We start from the raw sequence: 19,808 nt of genomic DNA on the forward strand, positions 1-19,808 counted from the left end.
TTATTACTATGCTTGTCAGTGTGTTCAACCAATATTGTGATTGATAGCAGTGATATACTAAGAAAACTCAACTGCTTTTTAAAGGTGTTTCCCATAAAATGGTGTTTTGCACTGGAGGTTCGTAAGCATCTGAAAGAGAACATTAGGTTCAAGACAAATTGAAGAATGGTCCCATGTGAAACTTTATTCCATTTCCCTCTTAGGGCCCAAGTTTCCACAAGAAAAAAAACGGGCGCCCCTCCGAGCTGGGCGCCCGTTTTACGCGCCTAAAACGGCGCCTAAAAAAATTCTCGGTATTCTCCACCTACCTGCAGGTCCTCTGGCCCTCGGCGCAGCCGGCACGTGCTCTGGGGGGGCGGAGCCAGGTCCCTGCGCTGAAAACAGTGCCGGGACCTCTGCACATGCGCGCTACAGTCGGCACGCAAGTGCAGTAGCTCCAGGGGCCGAACTGTGTGGGAGGGGCCCGAAGCACGCAGCCCCTAGCCCTGGCTGAATGGCCTCACTGGGGCTGCGTGAATAAGGCTCCTCCCACGGTCAGCTCCTGCTTCCCCCCCCCCCCCCCACCCCCGACCAGACCCGACACCCGCTCCCCCCCCTGCCTCCGGACCAGACCCGACACCCGCTCCCTCCCTGCCTCCGGACCAGACCCGACACCCGTTCCCCCCCCCCCCCCGCCTCCGGACCAGACCCGACACCCGCTCCCCCCCCTGCCTCCGGACCAGACCCGACACCCGTTCCCCACCCCCCTGCCTCCGGACCAGACCCGACACCCGTTCCCCACCCCCCTGCCTCCGGACCAGACCCGACACCCGTTCCCCACCCCCCTGCCTCCGGACCAGACCCGACACCCGCTGCCCCCCCCCCCCCCCCCGGCGACCAGACCCGACCCGATACCCGCTCCCCCCCTTCCTCTCTCCCTCCCCCTCTCTCCCTCCCCTTCTCTCTCTCTCCCTCCCTCCCCCTCTCTCTCTCTCTCTCTCTCTCTCTCTCTCTCTCTCTCTCTTTCCCCCACCCCCCCCGCGCTCTCTCGCTCTCTCGCTCTCTCCCCCGCCCCGCGACACGAACGGCTGCAGAATTCTCCCTGGCTGAAGCACTTTCACACAGGTAGGAAGATGGTTTATTTAATCTTTTCTTGGCTTATAAATGTTTATTCAGGTTGGATTTATTTGTATAATATTTGTAGAAGTATAAATAAGGATTTATTGTAGAATTTAATGAGTTCCCTCCCCCCCACCTCGTTCTGGACGCCTAATTTGTAACCTGCGCCTGTTTTTTTTAATGTGTAGAACAGGTTTTTTCAGTTCTACAAAATCTTCACTGGCTCCATTCTACTTTCGTTTGGAGTACGTTTTCACTGTGGAAACTTTCAAATCAGGCGTCAGTGGCCGGACACGCCCCCTTTTGAAGAAAAAATTCTGTTCCAAAGTAGAACTGTTCTACCTGACTAGAACTGCAGAAAAAAAAATGTGGAGAATTGCGATTTCTAAGATAGTCCGTTCTCCACCAGTTGCTCCTAAAAATCAGGCGCAAATCATGTGGAAACTTGGGCCCTCAGTGTCAGCCGTGACACAGTGGGTAGCACTCTCGCCTCTGAGTCAGAAGGTTGTGGGTTCAAAGTTCCACGACAGAGACTTTAGCACGAAAATCTAGGTTGACATTCCAGTGCATTGCTGAGGGAGCGCTGTACTGTCAGAGATACCATCTTTTGGATGAGACATTAAACCGAGGCCCTGTCTGCTCTCTCAGGTGGACGTAAAAGATCCCATAGCACTATATCGAAAAGAGCAGGGGAGTTATCCCTGGTGCCCTGGCCAATATTTATCCTGCTGGTCATTATCACATTGATGTTTACGGGACCTTGCTGTGCGAAATTGGTTGCCGCATTTCCTACATTACAATCGTGACGACATTATGTGCTTCATTGGCTGTCAAGTGATTTGGGATGTCCTGAGGTTGTGAAAGGTGCTATATAAATGCAAGTCTTTCGGATACTGATCAGCGTACTGTGCGCTTCCCAGCTGTCTTCAGCGTTCCAAATTACCAGCATTCGTATTTTTTTATATCCTCTTGCGTCTGGAATTGATTTGCAAAAATACTGTGAAATTTGTCCATTAATCATTTTGATTGAAGGTTTCATAGCTCGAAGTGTGGATTTGATTCCCTGAGCAGCAGTTTCCCAACCTCAACAGGTCCTTTGGGGCGAGGCACTAATTATAGGGCAGGTTGTTCCCCGGCAGCAGCAGCGGCTTTAGCAGGGGAGGAAGGAAGATTCAAAGGACACATCATGAGAGGTTGGTGATGGAGGACATTTGAAAAGATCTGACAACAGGATTAACCAACCCCTCAGTCAGGTCCGAGACCTCAATGTTGTAGAACTCCATACTGCCCTAATTCTTCCCTTCCTCCTCAAATCTGCATGGTTTTAAAAGCTACACCAACAACACCTTTCATTTATGTAACACCTTTAGTGTAGGAAAGCATCCCAAGGTGCTACACAGGAGCATGATCAGACAAAAGCTGACACCGTGCCGCATAAGGAGATATTAGGAGGGTTGACTAAAAGCTTGGTCAGAAAGATAGGTTTTCAGGATGGTCTTAAAGGAGCTGTTGAGGTTTAGGGAGGGAATTCCAGAGCTTAGCGTCTAAATGGTGGGGCGAAGGGAGAGTGGGATCCGTAAGAGGCGAGATGGATGAACCACCAGTTGTTGCCGGGTTAGAGGGCTGGAGGAGGTCGGGAGTGATTTGAACACGAGGATGAGAATAACATTTAAGATGCAGTAGTTATTGATTCATCTCGACCCTGCTGCCCGTTTCAATCAGTAGTTTTCCTGTATTATAGGTCTTGGCTCTTTCACCCGGTGAAAAGGAGAGAGGATTAGAATAGAGAAGAAGTCAAAAGGAAAGATTCCAAGGAAGTTTCTGAAAGTAGTGAAGGAGGTGGTAAAGTGCAGGGAATTTGGCAGTGAGTTCCAAAAGGCAGTAACAATGCCACGTTAGTATTTAAAAGTGAGGTCAAGAATTTTTAAGTCACCTCACTGGTGCATGGAGAGATAGAGACATGAGAGAATGGGGTTGATTAGGGTACAGGACTTTGTGCAGGTGAGCACTTAGGCCACAGCACTTTAAATGAGTTGTGACTTGTCGGTGTTTGAGGCAGGGAGGTTGGGAAGGAAATCATTAGAGCAGCTGAGGTAATTATGGCATGGAGCAGTGTTTTGGTCGCTGTGTGGGAAAGGTTGGGGTGGAGGTGGGAAATGTTGCAGCGATACCAACAACAACTTGCATTTATATGTTACTTTTAACAAAGTAAAACGTCTCAAGGCGCTTCACAAATGTGCAATCAGACAAAAATTGACACCAATCCAAAGAAGGAGATATCGGGAGGGGTAGCTGAAAGTTTTGGTCGAAGATGTATGTTTTAAGGGGAGTCGGACACAAGGGTACAGAGTTTGTGATTGGTGCTGTAGACGATGGCTTCAGCCTTCCCAATATTTAGCTAGTGGAAATACTGACTCATCCAGAACTGGATGCCGGACAAGCAGTCTGACAATACAGAGGCAGTGCAGGGGTCAAAAGAGGTGGCGGAGAGGTTGCGCTAGGTGTTGTCAGTGTATGTGGAACCTGATTACATGTCTTTGGATGATATCGCTGAGGGGCAGCATCTAGATGAGGAAGAGGGAGGGGTCAAGGATCGATCTTTGGGGAACTCTATTGGAAAAGGTACTGTGTGGTGGGAAAGAGATAGAAGAAAGCAGCTTGGTGATGGGAAAGTGTTGCCGTGAAAGCTGAGTTTAGCAGCTGCGGATGTTGATGGCCTGAGGTAGAGAGGCAGAAACCGAAATGCATGTCCTCTATTTTACCGACATTAAACTGAACAAAATTTAAGCTTCTCCAGGTCTTTATGTCACGACACGTACTTGAAAAGTATAGAAACAACCTTTGAATTGATGCAGAAGTTAGAGCTGGGTGTCGTTCTATATATGTGGAAACTGACTTTATTAATTGCAGATTGTATTGCCAAGGACTAACCTGAAAATGAAAATTGTATGATTTCTTACTTACGAAAGAAAGACTTGCATTTATTTAGCGGCTTTCAAGACCACCGGACTTTACAACCAATGAAGTACTTTTTAAAGTGTAGCCATTATTGCAATAAAGGAAACGCGGCAGCCAAATTGTACGCAGAAAGCTCCAACAAACAGCAATGTGATAATGACCAAATAATCTGTTTTTGTGATGCTGATTGAGGGATAAATATTGGCCAGGACACTGGGGATAAGTCCCCTGCTCTTCTTCGAAATAGGAGCTTTTACGTCCACCTGAGAGAGCAGATGGGGGCTCGGTTGAACGTCTCATCCAAAAGACAGCACCTCTGACAGTGCAGCACTCCCTCAGTACTGCACTGGAGTGTCAGGCTAGGTTTTGTGCTCAAGTCTCTGGAGTGGGACTTGAACGCACAACCTTCTGACTCAGGCGTGCGGGTGCTACCCACTGAGCCACAGCTGACATTGATATTAAGTACATGTCAGTGTGCCCTGAAACTGGCTCTAAGATTGGGTTTACGAATTCTGTTTCAGTTTGTCATCGAGATGTTTAGTGCCACCTTTGGTCTCTGAGTTCACTCCGAAAAGCAGTTCCACTTCTTTCTAACTATGAGCCACCAGTTTAAATGTTATTTTGAATTAAATCTGCACTTTTTGGGCCTGGTTTTATTGCTCGTGACTAAGTTTGTAAAAATACACTCTACATGTTTTATGCCAACACTTGTAAAAATTGCTTCCTGTAAGTAAATGGCAACCTAAACAGCAGTCGCTGAAGAAACCTTGTGAAACAATTTGCCAAAACCAACAGGGATGTGCGTCGCTACAGTTTCTCCCAGTCTGGTCAAAGCCTGCTCATCAAATCTCTGCTACGCCTTCCCAAATGCTTTAGAGCCATGATACCTTGTGCGAAAAATCAAGGAAAAGAAAAGGTCACTTGGCCCATGGAATCTTACGCTTATCTGAGCATCCTGCAGCACTGTGACTGGGCCCCAATGTTTTTTTTTGTTTCTATTACTCTGCCTGGCAGGTTATTCCAAACATTTATCCCTCTTGCAGTAAAGAAGTTATTTACTTTTTCATTAACTTAAATTTATGTCCTCTGGTCCTTCTTTCCTTTGAAGAAATAAATAATTTACATTTACATAGCACCTGTAATGCCCTCAGGGCTTCCTAAAACCAATATTGCACACAGCAAGGTTCCACAGACAGCAATAAGATAACTGGACAATTAATAATGTACATAGAATCGACAGCACGGAAATGGGCCATTCGGCCTAACTGGTCTGTGCCATTCTTACTACTCCACACATTGTTGGCACTTGCATGTTAAATACATGTGAAATTATTTAATTATTAGGGAACAAACTCAGGTCATCCTCAGGCAAAATAAATGATCTGAATTCCTCAAAGTCCTAAACCAAGCAATGTTTGGGGATCTACTCAATCTGATTATATCAAATGCATTTGAATGTTAGCTTGTCAGTTTGGCTTTCACCTTGGTACTGGTTTCATGCTTAGATTCGAACTAGATTTTAGTGTCAGCCGTGGCACAGTGGGTAGCACACTCGCCTCTCAATCAGAAAGTTGTGTGTTCAAGTCCCACTCCAGGAACTTGAGTACATAAATCCAGCCTGACACTCCAGTGCAGTGCTGAGGGAGTGCTGCACTGTGGGAGATGCCGTCTTTCGGATGAGACGTTAAACTGAGGTCTGCCCTCTCAGGTGGCACTATTTCGAAGAAGAGCAGGGGAGTTATTGCCGGTGTCCTGGCCAATATTTATCCCTCAATCAGCATAACAAAAACAGATGATCTGGTCATTATCACATTGCTGTTTGTGGGAGTTGCTGTGTGCAAGTTGGCTGCCGTGTTTCCCACATTACAACAGTGACTACACTCGAAAAGTATTCATTAGCTGTAAAGTGCTTTGAGACGTCCAGTGGTAATGAAAGGCGCTATTTAAATGCAAGTCTTTCTTTCTTTTCATAAAGAGGCACTCGACAGACTAAGGACAGTCAAAGCAAGTCTTTCTTTTCTTTCCTGTAGAGATAATTAACATTTTCCTTTCTCTGCCTTCTCTCCCTCCTATTTGTTAATTTTTGCACTATTTCTTTCAATCTTTTCCCAAACCATCTACTGTTTTCTGGATGGGATGCTTTTGCTCAGTTTCCATGGCCTATTGGGATGAAGACAGGCTTGGCCAGCCTGTCCATTGTCGAGAGTTCTGAGTGACACACACACTAGACACGCTCTGCTTCATTCGTCCATTTGCTATCTTCCAGCTCGACACTAACTGCTCCAAGCATTGTTTTAAAGTGGGCTGCAATGAACCAGTTCCTTAACATAACAATACCACTCTGTTTTTCAAATGGCAACAAGGCAAATCCAATTGTCAAAAAAAAAATGATCGCTGTTTCTTGGCAAAAAGGAAATTGCAAGCCTTCCAAAGTTTAATACGAGTATCTCCTATATTACCTAATCAGTCTCAATATCGAAAGTACCTATTCAAAATCTGCATCTTCATGACTGTCTGTTTAATCCTCATTATGGTAATGCCCCTGGTGTCTCCCTTTACCAGATTCATATAAATAGAAATAAGCAGTCGGACAATGGATGAGAGCATTAACCTACTGATAGTGTCTGCCATAGCAAGTCTTCATTTAAAAACTAACAACGCAATCAGGTTAAGGAAGTATCATAATAGCTTGCATTGCAGGAAATAAAGTCCTGGCTGCAGGATGAATGTTGCCAATGACAATATTCTGATAGACAGTTTTTGGAGCAGGCTGGCTCCTGACTGGTCCAGGGAATGAGACTATCCAAAACTCTCTCAAGCATGGAACTTGTATTTTAAAAGGGGGGCTGGGCCAAGGACGACCATAACTGATCACAAAAGCCAATCTGTTTCATTAAAAAAGATCCCTTAAAGATTAAAAAAAAGTTGTTCGAAGGAGAGACACACCTACTTAATGAATCGTGTTGAACTAGGCAAGGGAGAGGCTGAAAGAAATATGGGAATGGTGGTACAGGGTGTACTCAAAATGCAACATGTCCAATGCACGTTGCAAAGCAGTAATCAATAAAACTAACATAATTCAGAGCCAAATTGTAAGTTGGTAGAATACAAGGTCGAGACCAACGTAGTAAAACTGTACAGTGCTCTTCCAGAATCATAGAAATTCACAGCACAGAAGGAGGCCATTTTGGCCCGTTGTGTCCGCGCCGGCCGACAAAGAGTGGCACGGCCCTCGGTCAGCAGCCCTGAAAGTTACATTTAAATCTATGATCAATGAAACAAAGGCGGAATGGCAAAGAGCACCCAGCCCAACCAGTCCGCCCCACACAACTGTTGACATCCCTTACACTGAAACATTTTACACTCCACCCCAACCGGAGCCATGTGATCTCCTGGGAGAGGCAAATACCAGATAAAAACTCAGGCCAATTTAGGGAGAAAAAATCTGGGAAAATTCCTCTCCAACCCATCCAAGCGATCGAAACTAGTCCAAGAGATCACCCTGGCCATATTCGATTCCCTGCAGTACTTACCATTATATCTGCGGCGGCCAACAAGAGGTTATCTAGTCTAATCTCAATTACCAGCTCTAGGTCCATAACCCTGCAGGTTACTACACTTTAAGTGCCCATCCAACCATCTCTTAAAAATGGTGAGGGTTTCTACATCCACCACTCTTCCAGGCAGTGAGTTCCAGATCCCCACAACCCTCTGCATAAAGAAGCTCCCCCAACCCCTCCTCGGCCTTTTGGCTAAGATCAAGTGTAGTATCTGTTCTTATCAGTTTAGCTTCTCGGCCTTTTGGCTAAGATCATGCGTAACTGACCTGACAGGGGAGTAACCATGACCCCAAAGTGGTTCTCCCTGGATCAGGAAGGTGGTTCTCCTATGCTTTTTAGAAATAGGAGGTGGGTGGGGTGGCTTGACCCATCCACCTCCACGGAGGTGTGTGGGGGGCCTGACCCATCTACCTCCATGGCACGAACCTGGTATTGCAGTACTTCCAGGAACGGTGCAGTGGCTCTAGGCCTTTTGGCTAAGAGCATTGGCGCAGAGTGATCCTTGATGTGTGCAAGGTGACCTCTGGCGTTTGTGATTTGACAAAGAATTGGAAAGATTGGCTACGAATTTTTAAAAAACCCTCCCCTCAAATCCCCTTTAAACCTTCCACCAACCACCTTAAAACTATGCCCCCTCGTAATAGACCCCTCCACCAATGGAAATAGGCCCTACTATCCACTATGTCCAGGCCCCTCAATATTTTGTACACCTCAATGAGGTCTTCTCTCAACTTCCTCTGTTCCAATGAGAATAAACCCAGCCTATTCAATCTGTCCTCATAACTAAGATTCTCCATTCCAGGCAGCATCCTTGTAAATCTCCTCTGCACCCTCAGACCAAACCTCAAGTATTGTCTTCAGTTCTGGTCAGCAAGGCACAAGGGAAACCCGTGGGGAAGGAGAGTTTACCCTCTAGGGTCAGAGGGCCGAGTTAGACAATAAGTTAGAGAAATTCAGGCATTAAAAGGAGACGAATGGGAAGAAACATTTTAGAGGTATTTCAGCTTCTAAGCGGAATAGCAACGGTAAATACGATTTTAAAAAGTCTAATTTAAACTGAATCTTGACTGCAGGACAATGTACGTAAACGGGCAAAAAGGTTCAAATACCAAGAAAGACTTATTGTAAAAAAACTGACCAATACCTGTAATAGCCTTCTGGGTAGGGCAATGGAGCTTACAATTCTGGAATTTTACGAGAGGTACTTAGATGCTGCGATGGGGGATTTGTAGGTTTCTGTGGATGGATGAACTAGATGGGCCATATGGTCCCCCCTCATCTGGATTTATCAATATGGCCTGTTCTTGTGAATAAAGGAAATCCATTCTACAATTAGCTGATGTGTTTTATTGTTTGCAAGAGGAACTATGGATTTATTTGCACAACCCAACATTTTGTCAACATGTTTTTTTCTAAAATGTACTTGGTGAAATTTTAAGAGAAACTATTTCTGGTCACAGAAATCCATTGCCAAATAATTACTCATGACTGGTCATATAGACTCGGATTGTGTGGGTTGGATGAGAAACTTGGTTAAGTGTGCATTATGCATATGGTTTTTATCTATTTCCTTGCCAGCTGATTTAGTTTAGTCATTTTAAAAAAAGGCTGAAATTTACAAAGGATGGAAAGGCTGAGGGAGAGTTGTGATGTGAGCAAAGTTGCTTAATCAGACAGTAAGTATGATGGTTTTATTTCTGATTTCCAACACCCGCAGTGTTTTGCTTTTAAGTGAGTATGATGGCTCAGGGAAGTAGAGGAGGGATATTGAGACAGAAATTGATGAGAAAGAGCCTCCTCCGCCTCAGCTGTTCTGCTGCCAGGAATCTACTCTTTCAACCGTAAAGGTCAATTGGTTTACATTGCAGAACTGTTTGTGCAATTGTTGCAAAGTTTAATTTGTGACTTCACTTCCATCCTGGTATAGAGCTTCCCCAGTGTCGGGCAGAAGTTCCATACAGACCAATAATTCAAATCATAGACCTTTTGCACCACCAACAGTCAGTCTTCAGTTCTGGCCAGCAAGACACGAGAGAAACCTATAGAGAAGGAGAGTTTACCCTCTAAGGTAAGAGGGCCAAGTTAAGACGATAAGATTGAGAAATTCAGGCATTAAAAGGAGAGGAATGGGAAGAAAAATTCCAAAGGTATTTCAGATACTAAGCGGAAGTCAGTCAGATACATGAAATCAAGACAAGATGCAGAAGGGAAAGCCTGCTTTTCAAGGCCCGCAATGTGAAAAGTTGTACAATTTGCCTTTTGACATGAAATGCTTTGGCCAAGTGAAAATGTTGCTTTAAATGGCGAAAATTTTTTAGGCTGCGTTTAAAATAAAATGGCTGGAATTTGTCAAAATCTGCCTTTGGCGCATGAAATGAAGTTTGTGTTTGGGGGAGAGAGAGGGCAAAAGGGGCTGCGGGATCTTACTGTGCTTTTCATGTCATTTCTGAAAGAAAGCAAAATATGCAACTTTAAACAATGCTAATTTGTTTGGGGACTGTCTGGCAGCTCAAGCTCCGGGATCTGACAGTGCCTTCCGTATCATAGCTTCTGGCAGAGAGAGAATCTAATTCCTGAGGTGGGTTTTGGTGGCTCTGCAGTCACTTAATTTACATCAGGAGGTCACTTCCAATGGTGCACTTGCCATTGCAGACAACCCCATAAGACAAATGGGGACTTAATTGTAGCTTTCATTGACTTTTTTTGTGAATATTGTACTCCTGAAGGTGTTGTCTATGGATATTTTTCAATTGGACATCCAGTGTCAGCATCAAGCCTTTGCAGGTCAGGTGTAGCACAGTTAGATCCGATGCAAAGCTCTTTTTACTTTGGCCAAGAATGCACCTGATCCCTAGTTTTAAAAGAGCGCCACTCAATGCGCATGTGGGGCATTGTTTCATTTCCCACATTGGCCATCCCGTGCACCTTTTGAAAGAAGATGGGAGATGCTCAAAACAAAATAATTATCCTTGGAATTTGATAACTGTTGTAAGAACAGATTGGACGGTGACCCTATCACATTTGTCCGCACACTTCTGGCTTCAGCTGAGCTGGCACAGTTCCATGATAGTGAGCTGGCTAAAAATAAAAATGGTCCTTCTGTTGAATTTTAGCAGTTCTAACACTTGCATCATCATTTTGGCAGCAAAGCTCCTTTAACCAAAATGCCTTGAGGGGCAACATTAAGGTATATTTAGATCTGTGTTTTATGTGTAATCAATAACATTTCATTTCTGTGGAACTCTCTCAATAAAGTTCACTTCAAAATTAAGATCCATTACCCCGGCTCCAGCAAGATTTCCCTGCCTTCCTCTTCCCCAACCCCTCTTCTGGATCCTTGCCCTTTGCAGAATAAGACCAAATAAAGATGAAAGTCTTGCATTTATGTAGCACTTCATCATATCTCTCAGAAACATTTCAAAGCACCTCAGATTCAGCTAATTACTTTAAAGTGCTGTTATGCGGACAAATGCAGCTGCTAGTTTGCACACCGCAAGATCCTCGGTGGTAGGCAAATTATTAGAGCCAGTTCTGAGGGACAGGATAAACCTTCATTTAGAAAGACACAGATTAATCAAGGACAGTCAGCATGGACTTGTTAAGGGAAGGTTGTGTCTGACTAACTTGAATGAATTTTTTGAGGAGCTAACCAGGTGGGTCAATGAGGATAGTGCCTTTGATGTAGTCTACATGGATTTTAGCAAGGGTTTTGACAAAGTCCCACATGGTAGACTGATCAAAAAGTAAAAGCCCATGGTATCCAAGGGAGAGTGGCAAATTGGATCCAAAATTGGCTCAGTGGAAGGAAGCACTTGAATGTGCACTTAAAAGAGCTGTGACCTGCAGGGCTATGAACCGAGTGCTGGAAGATAGGATTACATAAGAACATAAGAAATAGGAGCAGGAGTAGGCCATACGGTCCCTCGAGCCTGCTCCACCATTTAATACAATCATGGCTGATCCGATCATTAGGCTGGGTAGCTCTTTTTTGACCAGAATGGACACAATGAGCCAAATGGCCTCCTTCTGTGTCAAAATTTTTCCATGATTCTATATGATCCCACAAATAGTTATGAGATGTATGGCTGGTTAATTTGTTTGTTGTGATATTAGTTGATCGGCAGATGTTGCAATGGGCAGCACTAACATAGAAACATAGGCCCTTCTAGCCTGCACCGCCATTCAATGAGTTCATGGCTGAACATGCAACTTCAGTACCCCATTCCTGCTTTCTCACCATACCCCTTGATCCCCCTAGTAGTAAGGACTTCATCTAACTCCCTTTTGAATATATTTAGTGAATTGGCCTCAACTACTTTCTGTGGTAGAGAATTCCACAGGTTCACCACTCTCTGGGTGAAGAAGTTTCTCCTCATCTTGGTCCTAAATGGCTTACCCCTTATCCTTAGACTGTGACCCCTGGTTCTGGACTTCCCCAACATTGGGAACATTCTTCCTGCATCTAACCTGTCTAAACCCGTCAGAATTTTAAACGTTTCTATGAGGTCCCCTCTCATTCTTCTGAACTCCAGTGAATACAAGCCCAGTTGATCCAGTCTTTCTTGATAGGTCAGTCCTGCAATCCCGGGAATCAGTCTGGTGAACCTTCGCTGCACTCCCTCAATAGCAAGAATGTCCTTCCTCAGGTTAGGAGACCAAAACTGTACACAATACTCCAGGTGTGGCCTCACCAAGGCCCTGTACAATTGTAGCAACACCTCCCTGCCCCTGTACTCAAATCCCCTCGCTATGAAGGCCAACATGCATTTGCTTTCTTAACCGCCTACTGTACCTGCATGCCAACCTTCAATGACTGATGTACCATGACACCCAGGTCTCGTTGCACCTCCCCTTTTCCTAATCTGTCACCATTCAGATAATAGTCTGTCTCTCTGTTTTTACCACCAAAGTGGATAACCTCACATTTATCCACATTATACTTCATCTGCCATGCATTTGCCCACTCACCTAACCCTATCCAAGTCACTCTGCAGCCTCATAGCATCCTCCTCGCAGCTCACACTGCCACCCAACTTAGTGTCATCCGCAAATTTGGAGATACTACATTTAATCCCCTCGTCTAAATCATTAATGTACAGTGTAAACAGCTGGGGCCCCAGCACAGAATCTTGCGGTAGCCCACTAGTCACTGCCTGCCATTCTGAAAAGTACCCATTTACTCCTACTCTTTGCTTCCTGTCTGACAACCAGTTCTCAATCCATGTCAGCACACTACCCCCAATCCCATGTGCTTTAACTTTGCACATTAATCTCTTGTGTGGGACCTTGTCGAAAGCCTTCTGAAAGTCCAAATATACCACATCAACTGGTTCTCCCATGTCCACTCTACTGGAAACATCCTCAAAAAATTCCAGGAGATTTGTCAAGCATGATTTCCCTTTCACAAATCCATACTGACTTGGATCTATCATGTCACCTCTTTCCAAATGCGCTGCTATGACATCCTTAATAATTGATTCCATCATTTTACCCACTACTGAGGTCAGGCTGACCAGTCTATAATTCCCTGTTTTCTCTCTCCCTCCTTTTTTAAAAAATGGGGTTACATTGGCTACCCTCCACTCGATAGGAACTGATCCAGAGTCAATGGAATGTTGGAAAATGACTGTCAATGCATCCGCTATTTCCAAGGCCACCTCCTTAAGTGCTCTGGGATGCAGTCCATCAGGCCCTGGGGATTTATCGGCCTTCAATCCCATCAATTTCCCCAACACAATTTCCTGACTAATAAGGATTTCCCTCAGTTCCTCCTCCTTACTAGACCCTCTGACCCCTTTTATATCCGGAAGGTTGTTTGTGTCCACCTTAGTGAATACCGAACCAGAGTACTTGTTCAATTGGTCTGCCATTTCTTTGTTCCCCGTTATGACTTCCCCTGATTCTGACTGCAGGGGTCCTACGTTTGTCTTTACTAACCTTTTTCTCTTTACATATCTATAGAAACTATTGCAATCCGTCTTAATGTTCCCTGCAAGCTTCTTCTCGTACTCCATTTTCCCTGCCCTAATCAAACCCTTTGTCCTCCTCTGCTGAGTTCTAAATTTCTCCCAGTCCCCGGGTTCGCTGCTATTTCTGGCCAATTTGTATGCCACTTCCTTGGCTTTAATACTATCCCTGATTTCCCTTGATAGCCACGGTTGAGCCACCTTCCCTTTTTTATTTTTACGCAAGACAGGAATGTACACTAGGACGACTTCATCTTGTGACTACTTTGATTTACCTCTACTATGCTTTTAGATGTGAGCATTGGTGGTGAGGTAGTCTTCAAGTTTGCATGGTCAATAAAAATAGTTCAGCTAATGATAACCTGGATGTTCATACCTTAATTGAGTATCATATACCTCCTCACTAATATCTGGGGACTTGTGCCAAAATTGGGAGAGCTGTCCCACAGACTAGTCAAGCAACAGCCTGACATAGTCATACACAGAATCATACCTTCCAGTCAATGTCCCAGATTCCTCCATCACCATCCCTGGGTATGTCCTGTCCTACCGGCAGGACAGACCCACCAGAGTTGGTGGCACAGTGGTATCCGGGAGGGTGGCCCTGGGAGTCCTCAACATTAACTCCGGACCACATGAAGTCTCGTGGCTTCAGGTCAAGCATGGGCAAGGAAACCTCCTGCTGATTACCACCTACCGCCCTCCCTCAGTTGATGAATCAGTACTCCTCCATGTTGAACACCACTTGCAAGAAGCACTGAAGGTAGCAAGGGCACAGAATGTAATCTGGGTGGGGTGGCTTCAATGTCCATCACCAAGAGTGGCTCGGTAACACCACTACTGACCGAGCTGGCCGAGTCCTGAAGGACATAGCTGCCAGACTGGGCCTGTGGCAGGTGGTGAGAGAACCAACACGAGGGAAAACCTACTTGATCTCATTCTCTCCAATTTACCGTCGCAGATACATCTGTCCATGACAGCATTGATGGCAGTGACCACTACACAGTCCTTGTGGAGACGAGATCCTGTCTTCACACTGGGGAAACCCTCCATTGTGTTGTGTGGCACTACCATCTTGCTAAATGGCATAGATTTGGAACAGACCTAGCAGCTCAAAACTGGGCATTCATGAGGCACAGTGGGCCATCAGCACCAGCAGAATTGTATTCCACCACATATCCCTCACTCTACCATTACCATTAAGCCAAGGGACCAACTCTGGTTCAAAAAGGTGTGTCGAAGAGCATGCCAGAAGCAACACCAGACGTACCTAAAAATCAGGTGCCAACGTGGTGAAGCTGCAACACAGTATTAAATGCATGCTAAACAGCGGAAGCAGCATGCTATGGATATAGCTAAGCGATACCATAATCAACGGATCAGATCAAAGCTCTGCAGTCCTGCCACATCCAGTTGTGAATGTTGGTTGTTAATTAAACAACTAACAGGTGGAAGAGGCTCCATGAATATCCTCTTCCTCAATAATGACGGAGCCCAGCACGCGAATGCAAAAGACAAGGCTGAAGCATGTACAACCATCTTCAGCCAGAAGTGCTGAAAGGATGATCCATAGCGGCCTCCTCCTGAGGTCCCCACCATCACAGAAGCTAGTCTTCAGCCAATTCGATTCACTCCACGTGATAGCACAAAACAGCTGAGTGCACTGGATATAACATAGGCTATGGGCCCTGACAACATCACAGCAATCTTGCTGAAGAGCTCCAGAACTAGCCGCACCTGTAGCCAAGCTGTTTCAGTACAACTACAACATTGGCATTTATCCGACAATGTGGAAAATTGCCCAGGTATGCTCTGTCCACAATAAGCAGGACAAATCGAATCCAGACAATTACTGCCCCATCAATCTACTCTCAATCATCAGCAAAGTGATGGACGTTGTCGTCAACAGTGCTATCAAGCGGCACTCACTCACCAATAACCTGCTCACTGTTGCTCAGTTTGGGTTCCACCTGGACCACTCGGCTCCAGACCTCATTACAGCCTTGGTCCAATCATGCACAAAAGAGCTGAATTCCAGAGTGACTGCCCTTGATATCAAGGCAGCATCAAGGAGCCTCAGTAAAATTGAAGTCAATGGGAATCAGGGGGGAAACTCTCAACTTGCTGGAGTCATACCTAACACAAAGGAAGATGGTTGTGGTGGTTGGAGGTCAATCATCACAGCCCCGGGACATCGCTGCAGGAGTTCTTCAAGGCAATGTCCTCGGCCCAACCATCTTCAGCTGCTTCATCAATGATCTTCCCTCCATCATAAGGTCATAAGTGGGGATGTTTGCTGATGATTGCACAGTGTTCAGTTCCATTCGCAACTGTTCAGATAATGAAGCAGTCCATGCCCGAATGCAGCAAGACCTGGATGACATTCAGACTTGGGCTGATAAGCAATACACAAATGCCAGGCAATGACTATCTTCAACAAGCGAGAGTCTAACCACCGCCTCATGATTATTACCATCGCCGAATCCCCCATCATCAACATCCTGTGGGTCTCCATTGACCAGAAACGTAACTGGATGAGCCACATAAATACTGTGGCTACAAGAGCAGGTCAAAGGCTCGGTATTTTGCGGCGAGTGTCTCACATAAGAACATAAGAAATAGGAGCAGACGTAGGCCATACAACCCCTAGAGCCTGCTCCGCCATTCAATAAGATCATGGCTGATCATCGACCTCAACTCCACTTTCCTGACCTCACCTCCTGACTCCCCAAAGCCTTTCCACCGTCTACAAGACACAAGTCAGGAGTGTGATGGAATACTCTCCATTTGCCTGGATGAGCGCAGTTCCAACAACACTCAAGAAGCTTGATATCATCCAGGACAAAGCAGCCCGCTTGATTGGCACCCCATCCACCATCTTCAACATTCACTCCCTCCACCATTGGGCGCACCGTGGCCGCAGTGTGTATCATCTACAATATGCATTGCAGCGACTCGCCAAGGCTTCTGCGGCAGCACCTCCAAAACCCACAACATTTACCACCTAGAAGGATAAGGTCAGCAGGCACATGGGAACACCATCATTTGCAAGTTACCCCCCCACCCCCGCAAGTTGCACACCATCCTGACTTGGAAAAATATTGCCATTAATTTGTCCTCCCTGAGTCAAAATCCTGGAACTTCCTCCCTAACAGCACTGTGAGAGTACCTTCACCACACGGACTGCAGCAGTTCAAGAAGGTGGCTCACCACCACCATTTCAAGGGCAATTAGGGACGGGCAATAAATGCTGGCCTTGCCAGCGACACCCACATCCCAGGAACGAATAAATTAAAATTTAAAAAACCCTTTAAATGATTTAGCAAAAGGACGTATGTAGAAGCTTAACGGTACCAACAATTTTCTTTTGTAAAGCCATTGTCAGTAGGCTAAGAGTGAAAAATGGTGCTTTAATGCTACATCAACACTTTTCCTCTGGGATACTCCTAATTTGTCATGTCAGATTGCTCCCACTGTACCAGTACTTCACCCTGGTATTATGTCACTTATGTGCTTTCCGAACCCAGCCTAACTTTGGAAGAGCGACAACTGTACTGCCGGGTGTATTCCACAGTTCACAGTGAGCAGAGCAGAAAAATGTCACCCACCCACCATTACATTCGCTGAAATCCTAGTGGGAAAATGCCGATAATGCAGCTGCATGAATATTTCAAATGCCAACTATTATATTTTACTGAAATTGTTATGACAAATAAAGTTCGGAATAAGCAACCACAGATCATGGCCGAGAAATCCCGGCCTCCCTGGGTCCGTATGGAGTGTGTACGGACCCGGGAAGGCATCGCAACAGCCGGTTTTCAGCGCACAATGCACATGCACTGGAAACCGTCTTTTCCGATCTGTCAAGCTAGACAGGTCATCTGCATATCAGGAGCGAGGACATTTGCAAGGGCAAGATTGCAATATTTACCCACATCTTGCCCAGCAAATGTCCTCAAAACTCTTGCACCTGATAAAAGCAGGCGCTTAACCTACTTTTACAGGCGTAAGAGTTTTAAAGCACACTTAAAACATAAAAAATAAAATTAAAAATACACATTTTATTTTTAAAAACCCCGCCCACTACATTAAATTTATTTTAAACCATAATTTTTAAAACTTTTTAAAATCTCGGAAAAAATGTTTCCGCTGAGATATTTATTAGCTTTAATTTCAATTAATTTTAAATTATGTGACGTGTATTTTTATTTTTTATTTGATATTGTTTTAGGGTTTTTTTTCTCAATTAATAGCAATGAGAACTCATCGATACGGAGTTCCCATTGCTATTAATTGCGAATACTGTACCTGATTGGTTGAGCAGTCCCACGTGATTGCACCTTCTGCGTGGGAACTTGGAGGATGGGAGCGTACTTTGCAGCGCAGGAAGGGAAGGCCTCCCCAATGGAATTCCACGCTCCTCCGGGACCACCAGATACTTTCGGAAAAATTCTCTGGTCGGAGGCATTCATCCGAAAGAAACCTTCAACCGGAATTTCAGGGCCCATATCTTTATCGTGTTTTGCTCTTTGTTAAGTAAAGTTGATGCAGTGCTTTCAGTTTGAAGTCTTAACTCCTCAACATATCCAAAAGTTTTTGGTTAATCCGTCACCTACTCCTTAGAGCCAGCTTCTAACACTCTATTTCACATTTGGGTCCACACAGGATTTTCGGGTGTGTGAATCAAGTTGCACGAATAAAATGGTGCAGACAAAATGTGAAAAATAATTGTAAGTGCTTTTTCATTTGAGCCTGGGAAACTTGCATTCGTGAATGCATCTGTTCATATGATACAACAGCAACTTGTATTTATATAGCGCCTTTAACGTAATGAAACGTCCCAAGGTGATTCACAGGAGTAGTGTGGGATAAAATATTTGACACCGAGCCGCATAAGGAGACATTAGCACAGGTGAACAAAAGCTTGGTCAAAGAGGTAGATTTTAAGGAGCGTCTTGAAGGAGGCTAGAGAGGCGGAGAGGCGGAGAGATTTAGGCAGGGAATTCCAGAGTTTAGGGCCCAGGCAAACGGGGAGATCCTCATGTGTTGCAGACGTGGTGCAGACCCATTAGTAAGTTGGAGCACTGACCTTTCACCTCTGAGGCCTTGGTTTGAATCCATGTTTCAAGATTGAGTAGACTGGGTCTAGATTGAGTAGACTGGGTCTTTACTCGTTGGAGTTCAGAAGGATGAGGGGTGATCTTATAGAAACATTTAAAATAATGAAAGGGATAGACAAGATAGAGGCAGAGCGGTTGTCTCCACTGGTCGGGGAGACTAGAACTAGGGGGCACAGCCTCAAAATACGGGTGGGCCAATTTAAAACCGAGTTGAGAAGGAATTTCTTCTCCCAGAGGGTTGTGAATCTGTGGAATTCTCTGTCCAAGGAAGCAGTTGAGGCTAGCTCATTGAATGTATTCAAGTCACAGATAGATAGATTTTTAACCAATAAGGGAATTAAGGGTTACGGGGAGCGGGCAGGTAAGTGGAGCTGAGTCCACGGCCAGATCAGCCATGATCTTTTTGAATGGCGGAGCAGGCTCGAGGGGCTAGATGGCCTACTCCTGTTCCTAATTCTTATGTTCTTATGTTTCTGTTTTCCATGACCTTGCACTTCACTGTCGGCCAGCATGTTAGCAAGCAACTTGGCTGAATAATAAGAGAAACACTCCAAATGGTGGAAGCAATGTTTACATGATCAACCTGAAATGTAGTAGGGCTTAATGCCTAGCACAGAGTTTAATACTGTGTGCGAATTAGTATTAAATAAGAAATTGAGAGAGCCCTTCTTAGCTTGCAAGATTTTCTGATTTATAAAAGTGAATGGCTACCTTTTTAAAAAAGTTTCGGTACAGCAGACCTCAAAGGATTAAACTGTTTTGTGCACTCATTGCAAAATAAAACTGTGTGAGATAAAAAAAAAAGGATATTTGCTGATCAGGAACAAGCAGCTCAATAACACAGCATGACAAGCCTGCTGGCACACTGTGACCAAAGTAGGAAAGTGCAAGATTTCCTTCCCAATTCCCACACTCTGATCTGATCTAAGTTCGGCAGAGGACCGGGGTCAATTTTAACCTAACCCGTCCGTCGGAAAACTGCCGGGATTGGGTGCAACGCTGGCTCCGCAAGACACCCGATTGAAGTCAATGGAGAGTAATATTGGGCGGGATGTAAAACCGGCCTTCCCAATCCCGTGAGCTTCCCGCCCAGCTGGGGTTAGGTT

The 19,808-nt window shown here is 45.1% G+C and overlaps 1 protein-coding gene and 1 pseudogene across 1 annotated transcript in view; both read left to right on the forward strand.

Moving 5' to 3' along the window:
• The window catches only part of wwox (WW domain containing oxidoreductase), a 1,164,136-nt gene that overhangs the window by 722,708 nt on the left and 421,620 nt on the right, over window positions 1–19,808 (forward strand). The window lies entirely within an intron of this gene.
• Window positions 7,789–8,038, forward strand: LOC139279088 (U2 spliceosomal RNA; annotated as a pseudogene).

Source organism: Pristiophorus japonicus, chromosome 13, assembly GCF_044704955.1.
Source record: "Pristiophorus japonicus isolate sPriJap1 chromosome 13, sPriJap1.hap1, whole genome shotgun sequence".
Taxonomy (NCBI): Eukaryota; Metazoa; Chordata; class Chondrichthyes; family Pristiophoridae; genus Pristiophorus; species Pristiophorus japonicus.